General features: G+C 42.0%; 1 protein-coding gene across 1 annotated transcript in view; it reads left to right on the forward strand.

The window, feature by feature from the left end:
- The first annotated feature begins 2710 nt into the window (after positions 1-2710).
- KCNJ14 (potassium inwardly rectifying channel subfamily J member 14) overlaps positions 2711-18827 on the forward strand; it is a 36773-nt gene continuing 20656 nt past the window's right edge. The window contains exons 1-3 of the mRNA XM_020792668.3: positions 2711-2988; positions 6351-6453; positions 11470-11535. The gene's annotated coding sequence lies outside the window, so the exon portion shown is untranslated. The remainder of the gene's footprint in view (positions 2989-6350; positions 6454-11469; positions 11536-18827) is intronic.

Consider the following 18827-nt stretch of genomic DNA (forward strand, 5'->3'; position numbering starts at 1 on the left):
ATATTTGAATGGGGAAGAAAGAATAACTTTTCCAGCCTTTAATGCAAGTTTCCTGTCTCTCCAGGAGAGGGAACCCTTGATTTGAGAATGAGATGTCTGGCCTTACAAGAAGCCGGCTTTGGTTCTTCAGATACACGCAGACGCCAGCGCCACCATTCATTTTGTTACGCAACTGATCCTTGCACAAAGAAATGTTATCAAGCACAGATATAAGCCAGCATCAAATAAGAGCCGAGACTGATATGAAGAACGAAAGAAATGTTACCTCAGTGGGAAACTGCTGCGCTGCATTACTAGGACACACAGCAACCCAAGAAAGGAAGCTGAAGATCTGAAATGAACGTGCAGAGTGTCGATTGAAAAATGGGATTGTCGCCATGAACTAGAAGTCAGAACACAGATGGGCCAGAGCAGCTTTGTTAAGATAAAGAATAGAATATGCAACAAAAACTAAAAACCGAGAATGCACCTTAAACTGGTAGTTCCACTATATGGCATGGAATCTGTAATTTAACATGATGCTGTACAAAAGACTGAAGCACTTGAAAGGTGGATTTATCACAGGATGCTAAGCAGTTCCTGGATTAAGAGAGTGACCCAATGAAGAAGTACTAAGGCAAATGAATAAAGATCAAGAAATGCTAGAGGCACATAGCATGCCAAGAACACGTCAGGAATATGGGGGGTGGGGAGATATAGATTGCTAGTTGATCATTAAAGGTAAAATAAATGGGGAAAGAGGTACAAGAAGAAATTGTCGGCTTAAAACTGATATAGATGCAGTAAGACATGATTGTTTCGACCTGCTGCATCCAAAGTGAGAAAAATGAGGATGGTGTGCATTCTCCCTTACCATCAAAACCTGGCTCATTGTCTTTCCAGTTTTCCAGTTTGTGTTCAAAGGCATCTATAATGTGACTATAAAAGATGCAGCATAAGGCTTTTAGTTTTTTTTCCTCTGCAATATCTTAAATTAACACGTCAGGCAAAATCTAAAGAAACAAAACAACGTAAGACAAAAACATTTGACATCTTAAAGACTAAGTATTATATTTTAATGTGAGCTTAAATTAACATCATTCATTTGTGGCAAAAGCAAAGACAGAGATGTCCAAAGGCCCTTTTCCATTGTCTTTTCTAAAAAATACCTTCATTACTTTCTTTATTATCTCTTGCTTATTAGTTATACATATGTACTTCACACACCAAAAAACTCTCTCCTTTAGACTTTTACCGTGTTTCCCCAAAAATAAGGCAGGGTCTTATATTAATTTTTGCTGGAAAAAAAGGCATTATTTTCAGGGAAAAATTTTTTTGTGTGTACAACAATCTCCATTTATTCAAACACAGTCATGTCATCTTCTTCTGGTTGCTGCACAATGGTGGAGGGAAGGGTTTCATTTCACTGGGGCTTATTTTTGGGGTAGGGCTTATATTATGAGCATCCTGAAAAATCCTACTAAGGCTTGTTTTCAGGTTGGGTCTTATTTTGGGGGAAACAGGGTAGGTAAGCCTAATCGTTTTAGTTGTGTGGAAATATCTCCTAAAAAAGATTGAGATGATAAATATTCACCCTTTTAAAAATCTCTTTTGAGTGTCATTGCTTCTGAAAGCTGCTCCTTTCCCACTCCTTGACCAAACCATTCAAATTTGGCAAATTAAGAACATCAATGAGGGGAGCTGAAAGCAAGGTCAATTTTTGTAAGATGCCTCCCAATTTTTTTAAAAAATGTGTTTTTTTAAAAGAAAAATGTTCTACTGTTGGGGAAAGTATTCACTAGATAATAGTGAGTTGTTTTCATTAAGCCCAAGTTATATTGAAAGCCAAATCTCAAAATATTCATCATATTTTAAGGTTTCGAACATTTCAGAAAGCTATCGAGAAATGTTAGGTATTTACTAGCAAATATCAATAAGTATAAATTGCTTTCATCAAATGGCAAAATTTTATCTACATGTTTAAGATTTATAGATAAATCTCAACTGTCTAAGACACATGACTGATTATTCAAAGAGAAACTTGAGTTTCCAAGTGCATCCTTCCACAAACCTGTGGATTACTCTGGTTTTCATGGGAAATGGCAACGTTTTTGTTAGTCATTTACTAAAAACAAGTAGCAGGTCTTGAGATTTACCACAAAATGCTAAAATCTGAACCAACATGCTTAGTTTCAGGTTTTACCAACACACCTTGGCAAAGGAGGACAGGCAATAAATTCTGAAAATGTTTTGCTGATAATGATGCATAATGGAGAGTGCATTTTCTCTGTTCCTTTTTATAGCTATGCCTCAGCATATCGCCAGCCAGGTGGGTTAAATATGGTGGAGAAAGCAGGGCTGTCTAAAGCTTGACCATTAGCGGATTCCACCAGGATGTTTTTGATCCCCTGGGAGCATTTTCCATGTATTGATTTGCAGGCCATGGCAATTTATTGCTGAGGGTAGAAACAAATAAAAGAGAGAGGGAGGGTGCTTTGATAAACAGAAAATGAAAAAGCCTAACGAAATTATCATTGCAGGGATAAGACCATCAAGATATGAGTGGAAAAGACAAACCACTAATCTTTTTTTCCCCTGGTTTTACTGTTTTTCTCCCTTTCCCACCAAAATCTGGCACACTATCTTTCCAGCTGTCCAAAACAGCTGGAGAGGGACACCCAAAAGCAGCCAATCCCAAAAGACCAGGGGGAGGGACTTGTTCTTGCTTCCTTTTCAACTCATGGCAAACTGCAGATACTCCAGGGATTAGCTGGCATCTACAATCCCAACAGTTGGTGTGAGGGAACAAGGGAGAGAGAGAGAGAAAGCAGGGGGATTCTTGATAGCCAGGAGGAGAGAACTGAAGAAGGGAAAAGAGAAGGTGAAGAAGAGAGAAAAGAGTGTGTGTGGGGAGGGAGATACAGCCTGATTGAAGAAGAAAGCAAAGTGTGACCCAGGACCAGCTAAGCGAAATTGTGAAAAGATGAAGGGATGTCCAGGTGCAATGGGGTAAGTAGTTATAAGGCAATGGTTGTATGGTGTTTGCCCTGATGAGCTACATGACTGTCAAGATATCAAGACAACCAGAGGACAAGACAGAGTATAAAGAAACTAAGAAGTAGAAGGGATGCAATGGAAAAGAGAAAGAGAGCAGTAATCCCAGGGAGTGGGGGGGGGAAAAGAATCAATAGTAACAGGACCTTTGATTTTCCCAGTAACACACCATAATTGTCTGTTCTCTCTATCTCCATTATTGCTGTTCTCTTTCCCTTCTTCCAGACGGCATCCTTTCTAGCTCCAAGCTTCTTTACATTCCTGTCTTCATAAAGTTCTAGAATATAGATGGGACCCACTGGAAGAAACTGAAGGCATAAGAGGATGAGTGGAATGGTATAAGGGGTTGAGTGGGTGCGTGAAATAATGGAAGAAACATGTTGTGACCATGGGAGAATAAAAGGTTTAGAAGCATAGGTGCAGAGGGAGGACTTAGGGGTGGGCGGAGGTGGATGGGCAGGTACAGGACAAAGAGTGGCTGAAGGGAAATAGGATATCTGCAAGTCCAGCTTGGGTTGCAAACACCTACTCAACATGTGTGTCTAATGCTTGAGAGCTGACAACTTGCTTCCTCAGTTTCTCTTACTCTCCTTCTGCAAGATTAAGTAACAGCGCCTTATTAAAGGTAGTCGTAGGATGGATCATGCAAGGGTAGCTTGTCCTTGAAGATTACTTAGAAACCTTAGGCAGCATGAAGCCGCTCCAACCCATGCTCTCCATGCTCCCCCAGTTTCTGAAAACAAGGGAGTTGGCAACCAGGGAATGAGCACTTGCTCTTATGAAGACCTCTCAGCTGTGCAATGTGGTCTCTAAGAAGGCTTCTTGGGCAATAAAAACAGCCATTGCAAGGGACCTTAATAAATAGTTTTGTTTGGCAGGAGCTTCCGTAGGCTACTGGTCCATAAAAAGGTCATGCCCAATCCAAGCAGTTAGTCTTTAAGGGGCCCATTAGGCTTGATGTTATTTTTACGACAAAAGAGGAAAACGTATTTCATTGCACATGCTGTTAAATAGTATTTATTTATTTATTTATTTATTTATTTATTTATTTATTTATTTATTTATTTATTTATTTATTTATTTAAATTTGGTTTTATTCCGGTCTTGCCGTTTTTAACATATTTTTTTACGACGTTAGAACATTTTCAGCTGCCAGCCGCCCTGAAAAATCTTTCAGCTAAACAGTGGAGTGACGAATAATTGCATGACATAAATAGGAACGGAAGGGAATACACTGGTAGCCAGCATCTGATAGCTCGACCCTACTTCTGTGCTATTCAGGCCAGACTTGTGACCTTGCTGCTGACCGGTTTCCATACAGGGAAAAGGTTAGGAGTGCGCTGAGTCTCTCCCAATGAGAACCTAGTAACATTTCGTTCTGGATGAAAGCTGAGAGAGGACCTAGAGAGCATGTGACCTTGACGGCCACCCATATCTATGAAGATGGGAGGGGGAAAGGTTGCCGTTTCTCCGGACCAGAAATAGGAAACATTACTTTTCTGGATTGCAAGACCCTATGGGAGCTTCCTGCAAATCTTTTAAAAATTACTTTTTTGGACTATAAAATGAGCCAAACAGGCTAGAGGATTCTGGTAATTGTAGTCTAAAAAGGTTACTCTTGTCCCAGACAGTATTGTGATGCCAGATGTTAGATTAGATGGTAATGGGCAACTTCCCATCTAATCTAACATCTGATGCTGCTACCCGTTGCTCCTTCCTGCACTAGATGTCCTTCTGATGTTCTCAGGAGGAGAACCATATACACCACCTGGGTGGATAGCTCAGTGGTTTAGGTATCTGGCAGTGGAGCCAGAGCTTGAAAGATCGATTGCCCACTATGGCTTCAGAGAGAAAAGCCAGCCTGGCTGGCCTTGGGCAAGCTGCGCAGTCCCAGGATGCAGTGCCAGGAGTAGGGAATGGGAAACCCATTCTGAGTACTCTATACCTCGAAAACCCTGGAAAGGGTAGCAATAAATCAGAATTGACTTGGTGGCACATGGTTTTTCTTCTTAAGATCCTGAAAAACGGTGCAATAAAAATCTCAATAAATGTGCTTATTTGTCTTGAATTTTGGCTATAATAAGAGAAAGTCACAAGAATAAAATAATTTACATAAAACAATGCATCTGAAATTCGTTTTGTAATTTGACAGATGCATAAATCGTTTTAGTTATGTGCTATCAATTTGGAACTGTCTTACAGCGATCCTAACAGGGCTTTCATGATAAATGAGATATTTAAGGAGTGGTTTTACCAATTCCTATCCACCAATGTATTTCCATGGCCAAATGGGGCTTTGAACCCTTGTTCTCCAGAATCCTGGTCCAGCACTCTATTCACTACACCACACTTGGTGCTGTATGAATTGTAGACGTTCACAAATACAGCTGTTTTAATTTGATGCATAACAAACAAATGCAACTTGAATCAGAATAATGAAAAACTAACAAACACTTGTCAGATCTCCTGTATTTCTCCCAGTTTTTATAAGCACTCAGTGCAAAATCTCCAGCCCTTTTAATTCTTAAAGAAAACCAAAATATGACTTTCTTCATTTAAAAAAAAATTCATTCTCTAGTACTGTGGCTACCCATGGAAACCAGCTAATTTATTTTTATTATTTATTTTTATTTTATTTATTAAATTTATACCCCGCCCCTCTAGACCACGTCTACTCGAGGCGGCTTACAGCATAAAATAGATCAATATAAAAATGTAAAAATACAATTACAATATTAATTAAGGCAATTAATTTAAGAAAGGAGTACCAAGATGGGATAGAATAAGAAAAGAGGAGGAGGGGGGAAAAAAGACTTAGCTGACTGGAGGGAAGGCCTGCTTAAATAGCCAAGTTTTTAACTGGCTTTTAAAAACACCCAGCGAGGGTGCCAGCCAAATTTCGGTTGGGAGGGTGTTCCACAGTCGAGGGGCCACCGCCGAGAAGGCCCAGTTTCTAGTTTTTTCCTTCTGAGCCTCTCTCGGCGTCAGACCCCTCGGCCGTCCCTGCTGGCGATGACGGGTGATTCGGGTAGATCTGGGTGGAAGAAGACGATCTGCCCAATATTGAGGTCCCAAACCGTTTAGGGCTTTATAAGTGATCATTAGCACTTTGAAGTCGACGCGGAAACACCCACAAAAATATGTCATGTTGAGTTGTTGTGGGTGGGTGGGGGCGGAATGGAGAAAAGTATAGCTTCAGGACTTTTTGCCTGTGCTTATGATGGGTTGCAGGATAACTGGCAAGATTTCCTTGCTCTGGCACTTTCATGAAGTGATAACAAGGCTTTCAAATGTCATTATTGTTTAAATTATGACAGATTATTGTAGAGGATATCAGAGAGTGAAGAAAAGAAACAGAGCCTGGACCGTCTTTTCTTATCTTTGACGGGATTTCTACTTCATTTACGAGTAGTTTAAAAGGTAACATTTCTTTCCAATATTATATTTGCTTTTCTAATTAAAAGCTAGTTAAAACTCAGTATGGTGCACAAGGGGAACCGAAGCAAACCGAAGCATCAGCACCACCAATTTCAATCCTGCTTCTGCTCAAGTAACTCCCATGTGTTAGGCTGCTGCATGCTGATCATCATAAACAGAGTATCATGTATTGATGCTTGGGGGAGATGGGAGGCTACACATTCTCATAATGAGAATTTGTAGTTCAAAATTTACCACAATTCCCTTAGTAATGAGGCATTTTCTCTCAATTTGGATGAATTCTAAAAAAAAAGTACAAGAAATGTTCCTGCTAAACTACCAGCTTGTGTTTTAGCACATTGGAGGGAATTACAACGTAGGGTGTGAACAGACGGCAGGAAAGGCAGATGTACAACCATACCAAAACAGGTGGCTTTAATGGGGAGTAATCTCCTTTAAAGCAATCCTTCTGTCTATTGCAGAATTGCATCAACTAGGCTCCCAAAATTGAAGTCCTGCAGCTGGACTAAAAAGGTCTAGCTTGGGCATGCATGGATCGGGGTCAGGCTGGAACACATTTCCCCATGCATCATGTGATTGTTGGGAAACAGATTGCACCAGAATGTTCCACACACAGTCTAAATTGTTTCCTCCTTAGTTGCTTAGAGCAGACCCACTGAAATCAAATGGGACATTAATATATAGGGACGTGGCGGCACTGCGGGTTAAACCGCAGAAGCCTCTGTGCTGCAAGGTCAGAAGATCCGCAGTTGTAAGATTGAAACCACACGATGGAGTGAGCTCCTGTTGCTTGTCCCAGCTCCTGCCAACCTAGCAGTTCGAAAGCATGTAAATGCGAGTAGATAAAGAGGTACCACCTCGGTGGGAAGGTAACGGCATTCCATGTCTAGTCGCGCTGGCCACGTGACCACAGAAACTGTCTACAGACAAACACTGGCTCTATGGCTTGGAGATGGGGATGAGCACTGCGCTCTAGAATCGGACACGACTGGACTAAGTGTCAAGGGGAACCTGAACCTGAAAAGTATTATTAATAATAATAATCCCATTGATTTAAGTAGGCTTGCTCTAAGGATACTAAAGTCTTGATCCAACCCAATGCCCAACTTGATGGCCTGTACTTCTGTGGAACTGGTCCAGTTGGAAACATATGTAATAACAATGCATCAAACGATTAACAGGCCAATGATGGGCGTTGTAGCCAGAAAGTCATACAACTAGTAGGAAAAGATCTGAGGCTCGTGCCAGGCATGTGCATTGTTTGGTTTTTTTAGACTTCTCCATTCCAGGAATTCCACCTGCTAAACCCACATCTACCTTGTGGTCACCTGGAGAAACGCTGGGCTGGAAGGCTTCATGGTCTAGGATAGGCTGAGCTCCAGGTTTGTTGCTAGAAAAAGAAATTGCCTCAATAGTTGCTGGGAACTCCACTATGATTGGTGGAACGACACCTAGATATTTTCTTTATGAATAGCCCAGGGTTGAGTGGAGAAAAGTCCTCCTGCCTTGTGGTAACGTGGAAAGGGAAAGGAGCTGCAGGGAAGCGACAGTAGCATGGTAGAATCCTGATGCTGGCTAACCGGCTTTTCATAGGTATCAACAGGAACTCTGTACGAATAGCGAACATCAAGTGTACATGGCATGTCTATGGAGAATTATGCTCATGATTACAGAGGCAGCGACTGATGGTCCCGATCTGCCTCTTTTTCCCCATGCAGCCCTTTAATTATTTAATGCCCCAAATCCTGTTGTGTAACCCCAATGGCAGAAAGGAAACTGTGAAAAATGCTGCTAATTACTGTATTTTTTCGCTCCATAAGACGCACCTTTCCATAAGACGCACCAATATTTTAGGAGAAGAAAACAGGAAAATATAATGTTTTCTTCGCTCCATAAGACGCACAGACTTTCCACCCCCCCTGTTTTGTGGGGAAAAAGTGCGTCTTATGGTGCGAAAAATACGGTACATGCCTCTGCCTGGATTCTTCATTGTGTACCATTCAACTGGTTTGGCCTGAGACCAGGATCCCAAGCAAGGACCCGTTAACTTCTGGCACTTTGCCACTGAAAGTTGAACCATTTCCCTTCCACCAGTGTTAACTATGCAACAGGATGTTGGTTTTTGGTTTTTGCCTTTACAGTACTTTGTTTTTTAAAGATATTTGATAACCACCTTGAATATCCATTTTTAAGTGAAAAAGTAGAATACAAACGTGATTATGATCATGATCCCTAACACTGCCCAGTCTCAGATTTTCACCCTAGGCTTGGAGGGCACATTCTTCAGGGTTCAGGCTTTGGACTTGACAAATCAGAGAAAAAACTTGGCAGCCCTAGACTTTGGTTTTCAGAACACACTATTTAGAAGAGGGGTCGGTCCGCGGCCACGGCAGGACTAGGCCACGGAGACAGATCTCCACATGCACTCCCCCCACTCACCCCACTCGCATGCACAGCCCGCCACCCACATGCATGGGCGCCCCTCCCCTCCGTGAGCTCCTCTGCTCATGCGCGTGAGCACACCCTGCCCCTCCGTAAGTGTGGCCCGCACCCTCCGCGCATGCGCATGAGCACACCCTGCCCACCCACAACCGCGCCCCACACACTCCGCCCCCCTCGACTGGTCTGCGGTTCAGAAAAAGTTGGGGCCCACTGATTTAGACATGTTTACAAGCACCCTTTTTCCTTTTCATTATTTTGCATTCTATAGAGTTGCAGCTGGTAGGATTCACAAGCTGGCCTTTCAATTCATCATAAAAGTCTCTATAGAATCTGTCTTTTACATGCATCGCATTTCACAATTGTTGCTGAAGGATCTTTTCTTGGGATATCACAAATATCTGTCTGCCCACCCTGGACTTGATGAGGCCCTGCCCTAAACCCCCAGGTTTTGAAACTTGCGAGAGTGGCTGAAATCTTGCTCTGCAGTTAAGCAAAAGGAGTAACTTTTAGACACAAACTGCCTAAGTTAAAAAAAAATCAGTAGACGTTATCTGTTGTACCCTGAGTCTTAGCTTAGGGCAATTCACATCTAAAAGTTACCGTATGCCTTTTGCATAACTGCACAAGAAGAGTTCAGGCCATGGATGCTGCTGACCTGGCAGTCATAAAATCAAATATGAAACAATGGATCTACCTGTCCCGCTTGCTTTAAAACTATGATAGGCAAAGCGAAGCCCTGGGGCCACATAAGGCCCCTGAAGGCTGTTGTTGCTGCCCCTGCCCTTCTGACTTATTTTTCAGAAAACATTTTTACCTCAGCAGAAAAAGAAACCATATTGCTGCTGCTGGAAGACTCAAAAAGTGCAGCAAATCGTTTTTTCAGTAGATCCCAGGGTCCCCTGCACCATTTGAAGCTCTAAAGCCCATTTTCTAAGAACAGACATTGACTTCTAGCCATTTTCAGTTTCATTGCTTTCCCTCACATCTTTGGTGGGTTCTGGGTTCTGTTTCCCTCAGAGGGGATCCGGGGCCATAAAACAAGCCCCAAGTCCAACGGATGGATGGATGGATGGATCTAAAATATTTTTACCCCGCCTTTTCTCCTTTAAAAAGGACCGGAGGCAGCTTCCATCTTTAAAAGACAACATTCAAAGGGGAAAACCAGGAAGTGTACAGATATTAAAAAGAATGAAACAAATACTACTCTAAAAAATGGTAAACAAAATCAGTACAGTACCCAAACCAGATTTGAAGCAATAAGGCACAAAGGGAAGGACCGTCTGATCATCTCTCTTCTAAAGAAAGTCGGCCAGAAAGGGAAGTGTTGATGGGCTCCTCCTGCCCCCAATCCACTACTGGACGCTTTCCACGGTCACTGGTATCAACTCTAGTCAGCCCATTGAAAATTTTTAGGCTTTGGGTGGGTTGAGAAAGCGATATATACATCTTCCCCTTGGTATCCTGATAATATTCCCAGGTTTTTATCAGTGCCTTTCAAGCCCATTAGCTTGCTCGGTTTATGTCTCTGGGCTTCCTCACTTAGACCAATGTCCAGTTTCTATGACTTCTGGGCCCTCCCTAGCCTGAGGCAGGCAGCTCCTGTTCTGGCTGCTTTCTCTGTTCTGACAGGTGGCTGAGACGCTCAGTACGGGGTTGGACATCTGATGGGGATCAGTTCATATGTAAGATTTAGGACAGAAACGAGGCCTGAGGCAAGTGCCACCAACCACCCTCACTTATCAATCAACGCTTTCCCTCCACTGAAGAAACGGTGCTGTGGGGACAGGACTTCGGGGAAGAGCTGTAACTAGGGTGGGGCTCTTGACCCAGGGTGCCAAAATGTAGAAAGTGCAAAAATTTGCCGTTGAAAGGGTGCGACCCTGAAACGGTTGGTATTTGCTGCTGGAGGGGTGCAAACCTGCCCACCCACCCCCCAGGGCATGTGCTACCTCCAGCCAATTCTCTGTGGATACAAGGCTCAGTTCAGAACCAATGTGGTCAAGATGCACTCGGATCTAGGTGGTCCCTCTGTCCTCCATCTTTTCCAGTTTCATGAGACCCAAGCTCAACCAAGAGGGCAACAAAGCTCTGGGTGCCAAAATTATACCACTGCTTCAGAGTAAGCAACGTTCGTGGCAAACTGTGAAAAAACATATGTTTAGCTTGGTGCTCAACATTGTGTTTTGCATTAAGGATTAAACTGCAGAGGGTTGAACATCGTTGCAAGAAGTTACGGTCATTAAAATCACTGTCATCTCTAACTTCTGCAGTATGACAATTTGACAGGACAATTCCAATAGTCTGACAGGCCCAATCCAACACTGGAACAAAAAAAGGCAATAAGGCATTCATGCACATCATTACAGACCATGTCTTTCTCTTCTGGGCCCAACCAGGAGTACACTTTACCAGGGGGCAGGCAGCCTGGTTGAACCCCCACTAGCATGAATACTGTAAGTCAATTATAGGCGAAATAGGTCCAATAAAAATGAGGCTAAATTGATTGAGGATATTCATGAACTTTATTTTCCTGTATTTTTTTTATCCGTTGTCCAGATTTAATGAAATTTCCTGAAGACCATCAGAAGCTGTGTTAGAGCAAATGAATCAGCATTCTGAACAGTAAGTTGCTGATGGCCCAGAACCTTCCCTAGAATTGACAGTATGTGATTGTGTAGGAAAATTACACTGTAGGACCTACAGTTTGTTCTTGTATAGCTATGTCAAGAAAGATTCGTATCAGACAGTTTCCAGAGCGTTGGCAGGAATGAGGGACTGCAGGTGGGAAAAACAAAGTAACATACCGTATTTTTCGCTCTATAAGACACACTTTTTTCCACAAAACAGGGGGGGGTGGAAAATCTGTGCATCTTATGGAGCGAAGAAAACAGATTATTTTTCCCTGTTTTCTTCTGCTAAAAATTTGGTGCGTCTTATAGAGAGATGCATCTTATGGAGCGAAAAATACAGTAATAATCAGGGGCACCAATCCCAGCGACAGTTGGAGCTAGTCCTGCTGGTAGAATTTATGAGCCCAATGTATATGTGATTAAAATATACAGTATAGTTTGCACACATGTATCATTATGCCATCTCTGGTTGTAAATGGAACTCAAGAATTCAAACTGTAAAGTACTGTATTCAAGTAAAAGAAGCCAAAGAATATAATAAATCCCTCAGTTTCTCCCAATGATTTTTTTTTTTTTTTTTTTTTTTTTTTGCAGTCTGGCACAATTTAGTCCAAATCAAAAATTGACAACGTAATGACTTTATTACGACCAATCAAAAGGTTTCACATTGATCAGAAAAAAATTGCAGGGCTCGTTTCAGGCTAAATGTAATGTTAAATAAAAAGAACAAACAAGGGAAGGAGGTTCTAGAAAAGTACTGTATGAACCAGGTTGTGATTTTAGAAATGCAGAAAATACAATTTCCAAATTAAAACAGAAAGCTGTCTTCCATGAGTCATGAGACTGTATGTTTGGGCTGAGAGAAGTACGTGTGTGGTAAAACCAGTGTTGTAAGTTGGTACTTTGCAAAAGAAGTTAATTACTGTTCCCTCCCTGTCCAAAACCACTGTAAACCAATTTTAAAATGTTGGGGTGCTGAGGCTTTCAAAAAAATGCCCTGTTGCTCACCCCAATCTAATAGAGCTTTCCCTTAGTTTGGAGGAGCTGGGTGGGCACTGGCCTACCTGCCCAAAAAGGAGAGCCCAACCATGATGAGAGTCATTCCCATAATCTTTGGTTATTTCAAATTACATTCCCCATGCACAGGTCTCAAGAAAGATGCCCCCACATGAGTTATGCTTTATAAGGCAGAGAGTTGTGTATATTTCCCCTGTTGAAATTTCCGATGACTGTAGTAGATAGTGTTTATATACAGTGGTGCCTCGCAAGATGATTGCCTCAGGGGATGAAAACCCCGCAAAACGATGGGTTTTTGTGATCCCTATGATGCCTCGCAAGACTTTTTTTTATGGTCGTGCTTCGCAAGACTTTTTTTCCCCCCGAGCCCGATGCTTCGCAAGACGAATAAATGTCATTTGTCTTGCGAGGTTCCCATAGGGAACCTTGCAAGACGATTTTTTCGGAAGACAATGATTTACGCAGAATGAATTAAAATCGTCTTGCGAGGCACCACGTATGCTGGTTTATTGTGTGGCAAGGATTTCTTAAGTGTCATCCCCCTCCATTGAAATATGCTTACAACTTAGTGGTTTTCCATTCCTAGTCTTTGAGATCTATGGAGCAGAGTTTGGAAATAACATGCTATATGTTATTAACTACCTGTAGCTAGTTATTTTGGGGGTAGCAAGTAATATGAATAATAATTCAAAAGTTAATTTTAGGTGTCATGAGCAACACTTGCATTATCTAGGTTACTTAGCCATAATGAATACAAAGTAGTTGCTTTCAAAAGTTGGTTCTAGGGATTTTTAAGAGGCATTTTCACAGAAAATGTTTACATTTTATGGCATTCTCTTATCAATCCTAAGTGGCAAGGGAAATATTTGGTTTTGTATTTCATAATTTCCAAAGGGCAGTATCAGAATTGTCCATTAGAGGGAACTAGAAATATTTTCCGCTGGGTTGATAATGACAATGCAAGGTAAGGAACCACATAAGAAGTTACTTGTGTGATTACAGCAATGACAACATTAACCTAATTGATGAGAAATAATGAATAACACAAAAAGTTTTTTTTAAATGTAACTTTCTGAGCCCTGCATTAGAGCAATGGCTAAATGGTTCTGTCCCTAGGATATACAGTATTTTCCCGTGCGTAAGACACCCCCATGTATAAGGCAAAAATTAAGAAATTTAAGTGGGGCTTAGCAAGTGCAGGGGGAAAGGGATCAAAGTGCTGCACGGTCGCTTTAATGCCTGCTTTCCCCTCCACTTGTTTTTGTTCTCACCTTACTTCCACGTATAAGACGACCCTCAATTTTTCTTATACACGGAAAAATGCAGTATTTCCTGGAAACAACGCAGCTTCCATTGGCTTCATTTTATTTGCCTTTCTCCCAAAGAAGCAGGACTCAGAACAGTTTACAGTATAATTTTAAAAGAAATATAGTTTAAAGTAATGAAACTACTGAAATGTAATTACACCAGGAATCCTTTTAAACAATGCAGTTAAAAACTATTGGGAAAAAAATCTGTTAAGAATATAATTACAATGGTGCCTCGCTAGACGATGATAATCTGTTCCACTGAAATCGCTGTTTAGCGAAATCATTGTCTAGCGAAAAGCATTTCCCCATTGGAATGCATTGAAACCTGTTTAATGCGTTCCAATGGGGAAGAATGTTGTTGTCTAGTGAAGATCGGCCATAGGAAAGCCGCTTTGCGAACTGCCGATCAGCTGTTTAAATCACTGTCTTGCAAAGCTTAGGTCCCGAAAACACCTGTTTTGCGAGTGCGGAGGGAGCTGTCAAAATCATCTTCTAGTGAAAATCAGTTTGCGAAGCAGGGACCAAACATTGTCCACCGAAATCCCCCCATAGGAATCACTGTTTTGCGAATCGCTATAGCGATCACGAAAAGTCAATGTCTAGCGAAAAAACTGTCATGCGGGGTAACTGTCTAGCGAGGCACCACTGTACAATTAACCATAGAAAAGGGCAGCCTGTACTTTACACCTGCTGTCCTTAGTAGTCATGTTGATGAAGCCTTGCCTAGACAAGAAAGCTGAGCAGTAGCTTCTCTCATCAAGAATTTCCATTTTCCAGATTTAGACACTGAAAAGACCTCTTTCATGGCCTCACCAATCATGCCTCTGGAGGAGGTGGGATTGAGAGATGAGCATCTTCCGCATGTCTCAAAGCCCAGGCAAGCTCGCATAAGGCAATGTGACCGTTCAGATGGCCTATAAATCATATAGGGTGTTATCGGTCATAAATGGCACTTTTCTTAGTGGTTGGAACCAGACTGGTGACCAGTGAAGTTATCGTAACAGGGAATTATACATTGGCTTCCCAGTTCCTTTTGTCACACATTACTGGATAGGGTCGGCAACAGCATTTCCCTTCCTAGTCCTCAAAATCCTATTCCTAATTCTTTTTCACCAGTTTAAAAAAAAAGGTGGCTGCTTCATTCTGACCTTGGGGGGGAAAAAAAGCTGCTTCTGTAACCATTAATAACATATTCAGAGGCAACTTAAAACTTCCAGCAAAACAAGCTTGTGTATTTGCTTTCCTTTCCCCTGGATTAATTACAGATTAAAAAGTGGCTTTAAAGTTCAACTCAGGGTTTGTCTACATGGGGGGAAGTGAGCTTAATCCGTATTATCTTGGGTGAGGATTTGCTATAGGGACTAAACCCCATACTTAACACTGAAATTGTTAAATTATGTATACTTGCAAACATACGCACACATGCACAAACCCGTGGATCTAAGTACCATCTCACACTGATGTAAATGGCTCATATAAAAGAAGAGAGGGACAGAAGAAATGTTAAAAATATTTCGTCCCGGGGTTCTGTCAACTCTGGGGCATCCGTGCTTCTTTTTTCTAAACGTTTTCTGTTCCTCGGAGCCAAACGAAAGTAAGGTTAAGGCCGGGGGGGGGGGGGGACAGCATGGCCATTTGGCTGGCATCTCACCTCATGGAGGGGGGGTGGGTTCATCTCCACCACGCTGTCATGCATTCTACGAAGTTTTTTAAAAATTACGTACATGGCATTCTTTACCCTCAAGTTTTTATTTATATATTCTATTTTTCACGCTAATTTTCCCACTCTGAAGGAATTCAGGGCGGCTCACCAAAAATGCAGACACGCTAATATATAACAACAGTTACAAAAACAGAACTCATATATTATTCAAAGAAGAAGAAAACCACCAACCAAGCATACTAATTATTTTAAAAAGCAGAGGCTCAATTCTTATTTTGAAAACAAAATACACACACATTTTAAAAATATAAAATAATAATTCTCCACCAAAATCCCTCCCTCAGCAGAAATTTACATACCAAAAGCCCACCTGAATGTTTACCTGTGGGGCAAGGGCAGAAGGAAGGGGACCAGCTTAGTCTCCAGTGGAAGGGAGTTCCATATCCTAGAAGTGGCCTTCTTGAATGTCTGCAATTCTTTTTAACAACAACAACAATGCAGGCAAATAATTCCAGAATATATTCTCGAAGGCTTTCACAGCCGGGATCTGATGGTTGTTGTGGGTTTTTCAGGCTCTTTGGCCGTGCTCTGAAGGTTGTTCTTCCTGACGTTTCGCCAGTCTCTATGGCCGGCATCTTCCAGAATAATTACTGCCCATCATTCGCAGACAACATCCTCCTGGTAAAAAGTACCTGCTTTGACATGTATATGCATTATCTAAAAAAAAAACAAAACAAGGAAAGCACATCTTTGCTTTCCTCAAGAAGTATTGTTTTATTTCAGTGGTTCCCAAACTTTTTCGACTTGCGGCTCTGTTGTCTTACTGGCCACTTTCCGCAGCTCCCACTGTCTGATGCTTTGGGGGAGACGAAGGGAGACAGAAGGCTGGCCTGAGTAGTCAGCCCAGCCTGGAGGTGTCCAGAGATTCCACCGAGCCTCTGGCTGGGTTTGGTGGCACCCTAGGGCACTGCAGCTCACAGTTTGGGAAGCACTGTTTCATTTGCAAGAAGATCTGCTTCATTACAGTATTTGCTTATGTAAACCATGTGTACCCAGCCATTTCTCCTAGGGTTGGAAGCCATCTGAACTTGGATCTGCTCAGTCACAGTCTGGCACTCTAGCTACTACATCATACAGGCTCTCCTCAATTAATTAATTAATTGGCTGGAACATCTTCACTTGGCCGAAAGCCCTTAGCGTCTTACAATGCCCCACTTGATAACTGCAACATCGAATAAGCAATGGTCAGAATTCTGCTGGTGATTTGGACACGGGGAAGACAAATTGTACAACTCCATATAAGTGAAGCAAAAATTGTGGTGAAGCACTGCTAATGAGGCACCAGCCACATTGCTCGGCGCATGCCTGTCATGCAACTGGGCACGTACCTTGGGATGCAACTGGGACCGTCTGAATTAGCAGTTATTCCTGACGATGATGATCTTTGAGCTGCAGAGTTGGAAGGGAGCCAATGAATCATCAAGTCCAGCCCCTATCCAGATGAGTGATGTAATTTAATTAACACATGCTTACGCTACCAACAGGATTCTGACCTTTTAATTTGTGTTTCTGGCTGAGAATCATATATCAGAACACCTTTGCCTCCCCTCAACAACAACGACAAAGTTTCTCCAGGTCCTTGTTGAGAGGAATCAAATTATGAATATGAATATGGTAACAATCCACTGCATAACACTCAAACAACCCACGAGTCCTGAGTCCATTTTTCCAACTTACTAATATATATATATATTCAGATATATAAATTTGCATAAAAGAGAGGATGGGATAGATGTATTAGCCTGGATCAGATATAGGTTGGTACTGAAAGGAGGATTCCCCTCAATATTTCCAGCTTTATTCGTATTAGAGTGTTGCACAATTTAAAATTCTAGACGTATGTGAAATATGGGTAAAATTAAAAACAAATTAAAATGTTAACATGATTAGACTATTTTTGACCAGAAGTGGGCTATTTCAATAGTGTTATCTCAGCCATTTGCTAGATTTTTGCCAGACAAATATTGGACTTTTTAAAGTGGGGGGGTGTAGGTTTCAGGCAGCCAGTAATAATTCTGCATGAGACATTAAGAGCTACATCCACATTTCGTACGTGCTGATTTGCACCATACAGCACTAGCATGGTCTACTGTGGAGTAGCACAGAGACAGAACTATTGATCCAGCCAGTTTCCTATATATGTTATTTCTGGTGGCAACTTTCTGTTTGGTGTTCAGACATTGTTTTTGGTAGGTTAGAGTGACACCCAATACTTTGGATTGTGTTAAAGGTTTGTGAGATAATCCCACTGAAATAGCCGAGAATCCATGCAGACAGTAAAACTTGTTGCTGTTATTTCTGATAAGGCTCACCTTCCATGAGGCCTTACCTACAAGGCACATGATACTTGAAGCGTTTTCTCAGAGCCTGGCTTTTGCTGAGACTTGTGGAAGACTTCCTGCCAACCAGCTGGGAGCTCTTTTCTAGGGCCTATGTTGCTGTTACCTAGGTTTTTACAAAAGAAGACACATGAACCATGACACTGGCATGAAAAATGACACAATGGGTCAGTCCATGCATCCACCGTCTCTCTCTCTCTAGTACTTCTCCTCCCCCCGGCTTTTTGGCTTGCCAAAACCAAAAGCACAACTAACATGCAAAGACCGAGGTGCCAACTGGAAGGAGGTAGAGATGGCTGTTCAGGCTTCTAAAGTCACCTCACGCACAAGAATCAAACTCTTGTCTCATCTGGCACTGCATGCCATGAGATTTTACCTCAGACCTGAAAATCCAGAGAAGTATAGTAGTTCCCTGAGACTCTCATACCTGGGCAGCCCTCCCTGGCGCTCTGAATTTCCATTTCTTGTACTACTATGCTGAACCCAATAGACAAGAGATTTTATGCAAGTGCATTGGTACGAATAGCCAGAATGGAAATACAGTTAACCTAATAAGTAGAAAATCATTTAATCAAATGGTTTCTTTGAGAGCTATTGGATAGAATATGGCTTGTACAAATAAAATAAAATAAAATGCTTTTAAACATGAAATAGAACTGAAAATATAAGAAGAGGAACACCCTTCGGTGTTACTCATGGCCAGCTGTCTCCTCCTCTGATCCTCTTTGTGCTCTCTTGCATCTTTCCAGCCACTGGCCTTCCCTGCCTTGCTCTCCGATTCCTAGATCCGGCAGGGACCAGAACAGTGTAGCGTGTGGTGTCCTCTGGACAGCCAATCAAGGGCAGCTGGCCTCTGGCACCAGCAGTAAGGTTTTACTCCAGCTTTCCGGCCCTG

The sequence above is a fragment of the Pogona vitticeps genome, chromosome 6 (assembly GCF_051106095.1).
Source record: "Pogona vitticeps strain Pit_001003342236 chromosome 6, PviZW2.1, whole genome shotgun sequence".
NCBI classification, from domain to species: Eukaryota; Metazoa; Chordata; class Lepidosauria; order Squamata; family Agamidae; genus Pogona; species Pogona vitticeps.